Source organism: Mizuhopecten yessoensis, unplaced genomic scaffold, assembly GCF_002113885.1.
Source record: "Mizuhopecten yessoensis strain PY_sf001 unplaced genomic scaffold, ASM211388v2 scaffold9787, whole genome shotgun sequence".
NCBI lineage: Eukaryota > Metazoa > Mollusca > Bivalvia > Pectinida > Pectinidae > Mizuhopecten > Mizuhopecten yessoensis.
The window spans coordinates 207,493-212,157 of NW_018408222.1; positions in this window are offsets into that span (position 1 = coordinate 207,493).

Sequence of the window (4,665 nt, forward strand, 5' to 3'; positions counted from 1 at the left end):
TGCGATTTGGTATCATTTGTAGATCAAAATTACGGAATGACAAAAATACGGAAGGCTTGTATGCGATAATGTACACTGTGTATATATCTGTAATTTCTCATCACAATAATCAAGATTATACAATTTCACAATGCGTGTTACACAGTATTACAGCGACCGTTAGGCTGTCAAGAATGGGTTTGGCTCCAAGGTAACAGAACAGGTAAATAACAATTTAGTGTCCAGAGTTTTACCTGACCAGTGCCTGACACACAGAGTTGATATGCGATACTGTCTGACCGTAATGAATAGTATTTGTTATTTGCATTCGTTTGCCTATAGCTCCCCTTCACCTGGATTTTCACACCCCGGCCTTACCTGACGAGTTAAATAAGTGCCCCAGGCGGGGGAAAAATACGGTCCAGGTACATGTACAAAGTGGTTATGTTTACCTGTATACGGGATTGTGTTGTAATTTTACATGTGTCGATTAAGCTTGTTTAAAAACACAGAAAATACAATTTCTAAATATAAGAATGTAGAGACAGAAAGATAAGTTTATAGATGTTTTTAGAATATAGAAACATACGTAAACATCAAGTTTATATGTTTAAACATGAAACCGTATATAATGTTGAGCTCGAAGCATTCGTCAATTTACACCAACCACGATTGTTATCGCACAACGTCCATCCATCGTGCGCACATATGTGCGCAAGCAATGATCGTCCAGCTTTTTATCGTTCGCCCATCGTGCACACACCGTTCACACACACTGCACATCGTGTAACGTTGTGCAATCCCACAACTGTAGCACCCTGTGAGGGACCTCCTCATAATCATAGTTATGCTCAGAAAGATGTCTCCCCAAGGAATTCCTTGATGCCCCATACCATTCAAAGATGCAGAAAATCTGCAAGTGGTTACTATGCACCGCCAGTTTTTACACAGCTAAGCATGAATACACTGGAATATATATGAAAAGGCAAAAGCCATACCCGATAAGACAAAAAGGGACTGAATTAGTCTTATCAATGGTCTAGACAGGCTTACCACTAACATTAAACCCTATCATCAAAGCCTGTAGAGGCCTTCCTCTGTCAGTACAGCGTAACATGCACCACCACCATAGAACATCAAGATTCCTGCAGCGGTGACCAATGACATAGTAACCAGTAGATTAATGCTGTTGGTCAGGAGAACATTCTGTCTCAACATTTTCCTTACTTAACTGCCTGTTCAATAGCAAAGTACACAAATCCACAATTTTCCCTGGTCAAATTTCCAAAACATCGTATACCAAAATTTCAAAGTTATATAGCAGCATTAAATTTGAATATCTATACCCACAAATGGACTTCTAGTACGAACCAACCATTTTGTTTGGGCACTTTGTACCAGACATCACATGCCCAGTAAAATTATAGATAGTAAAGAGGTGGGCAAGCTGATTGGTTCCATATATAGCACCTAGCAACAAAGGTCAATAGAAACAAAAACAAACAACACCTTACCATTTTTAAAATGATTTCATTTAACAGGTGACTTTCTTAAGTTTTTTCAGTTTGTCAGCATAAATACAAAGTAAAAAGCTTTGATAATGTTTTTAATTGAAAACAATTATCATGACTTTGTACAACAAGCATACTGAGTATTGCTGAAGCAATACATGTCCCCTACCGGCCCCCGCAATCTATTAAGATGCAACGGTGACCTCAACCTAGATCCGAGGACCTTGAAACTTGAACTTGTCCAATATATTGAAATTTTTTACAATAATGTGAAGTTTGACTAAAATCCATGAAAGAATGAGGCACTAGAGTGCTGACAAAGATTTTCTAAAAGAGTAATAGTGACCTTGTCTTGCCCCGATTACCTTGAAATTGTCCAAGATATTTAAATTCTTTACAATAATGTGAAGTTTGATTAAAAACTAGGAAAGAATGAAGGCGCAAGAATGCTGACAAACTTCTTCGGACAGACAGCGAGGAAAACTTTAGGTATTCTTGTTTTCTTCTCCCTCCCTGCCACCCCCACCCAGTTTCACCAGTAAAGGAATTAGAATACTAAGAAATCTTATTTGTTGATTGTAAAGGTATCTTTACAAGTGTGTGAAGTTTGATAAACAGGCAAGGAAGAATGTTAAATAAAATTTTCTATTTATAGTAACTGTGACCTTGACCATTGACCTTAAAACTCGAACCTATCCAACTCAAACTTGTCGAAGATATTTTAATTCTTTATGAGTGTGTGCAGTTTGATTAAAATCCAAGAAAGAATGAAGAAGCTAGAGTGCTGACAAAGATTTTCTATTTATAGTAATAGTGACATTGACCTTGATCCGATGACCTTGAAACTCGAACTTGTCAAAGATATTTTAATTCTTTATGAGTGTGTGAAGTTTGATTAAAATCCAAGAAAGAATGAAGACGCTAGAGTGCTGACAAAGATTTTCTATTTATAGTAATAGTGACCTTGACCTTGATCCGATGACCTTGAAACTCGAACTTGTCGAAGATATTTTAATTCTTTATGACTGTGTGAAGTTTGATTAAAAACCAAGAAAGAATGAAGACGCTAGAGTGCTGACAAAGTTTTTCTATTTATAGTAATAGTGACCTTGACCTTGATCCGATGACCTTGAAACTCGAACTTGTCGAAGATATTTTAATTCTTTATGACTGTGTGAAGTTTGATTAAAAACCAAGAAAGAATGAAGACGCTAGAGTGCTGACAAAGTTTTTCTATTTATAGTAATAGTGACCTTGACCTTGATCCGATGACCTTGAAACTCGAACTTGTCGAAGATATTTTAATTCTTTATGACTGTGTGAAGTTTGATTAAAAACCAAGAAAGAATGAAGACGCTAGAGTGCTGACAAAGTTTTTCTATTTATAGTAATAGTGACCTTGACCTTGATCCGATGACCTTGAAACTCGAACTTGTTAAAGATATTTTAATTCTTTATATGTGTGTAAAGTTTGATTAAAATCCATGAAAGAATGAAGGCTCTAGAGTGCTGACAAACCTCTTCGGACAGACGGACAGACGGACAGATGGACAGACGCACAGACGGACGGACCCATGGACAGACGGAGGGGAAAACTATAGTCCCCCGGGTTTCCCGGTAGGGGACTAATAATGTATATCACATAAATGTGCAACTTGTTTATTTTTGTGTATTAAAAGGGAAGCTGTCTTGCTTATACTTGTGTACTTAATGTGAAGCCGTTTTGTTTATACCTGTGTTGTAAATGTGAAGCTGTCTTGTTTATACTTGTGTTCTAAACGTGAAACTGTTTTGTTTATATACTTGTGTACTAAATGTGAAGCTGTCTTGTTTATACCTGTTACTAAATGTGAAGCTGTCTTGTTTATACTTGTGAACTTAATGTGAAGCTGTTCTGTTTATACCTGTGTACTAAATGTAAAGCTGTCTTGTTTATACTGGTGTTCTAAATGTAAAGCTGTCTTGTTTATACTTGTGTACTTAATGTGAAGCTGTCTTGTTTATACTTGTGTTCTAAACGTGAAACTGTTTTGTTTATATACTTGTGTACTAAATGTGAAGCTGTCTTGTTTATACTTGTGTTCTAAACGTGAAAATGTATTGTTTATATACTTGTGTACTAAATGTGAAGCTGTCGTGTTTATACTTGTGTACTAAATGTGAAGCTGTCTTGCTTATACTTGTGTTCTAAACGTGAAACTGTATTGTTTATATACTTGTGTACTAAATGTAAAGCTGTCTTGTTTATACTGGTGTTCTTAATGTAAAGCTGTCTTGTTTATACTTGTGTACTTAATATGAAGCCGTTTTGTTTATACCTGTGTACTAAATGTAAAGCTGTCTTGTTTATACTGGTGTTCTAAATGTAAAGCTGTCTTGTTTATACTTGTGTACTAAATGTGAAGCTGTCTTGTTTATACCTGTGTACTAAATGTGAAGCTGTTTTGTTTATACCTGTGTACTAAATGTAAAGCTGTTTTGTTTATACCTGTGTAGTAAATGTGAAGCTGTTTTGTTTATACTTGTGTACTAAATGTGAAGCTGTCTTGTTTATACGTGTGTACTAAATGTGAAGCTGTTTTGTTTATACTTTTGTACTAAATGTAAAGCTGTCTTGTTTATACTTGTGTATTAAATGTGAAGCTGTCTTGTTTATACTTGTGTACTAAATGTGAAGCTGTCTTGTTTATACTGTGTACTAAATGTGAAAATGTTTTGTTTATAAACTTGTGTACTTAATGTGAAGCTGTTTTGTTTATACCTGTGTACTAAATGTAAAGCTGTTTTGTTTATACCTGTGTACTTATATGTGCTCAATGAACCTGACCTCTCACACATTTTCTGTGTGTTTCCAGACACTTTTTTTTTGAATACACTGTTATTGGGTCTCAGCACATTTTGTTTGGTATGTGAATATATATATAACTTGATAAAACTTAATAATTGGGTTAAATCTGGGCTAAATATGGCTCTGTGCTAAAGCCAGTATAGTTGGACTGACCCTAATACTCAGGTTTTTATTAGGATGATGTTCAATTTACTGAAATGATTTATCTGTATGTGTTTCAATAGTACTATTATGATCTGTGTACCAGCTTTTAACCCCTGAATCTTCATAGAACAGAAATATAGTGTGCTGTCCTGCACAATCTTCACCCCCACCCCACCCCACCCC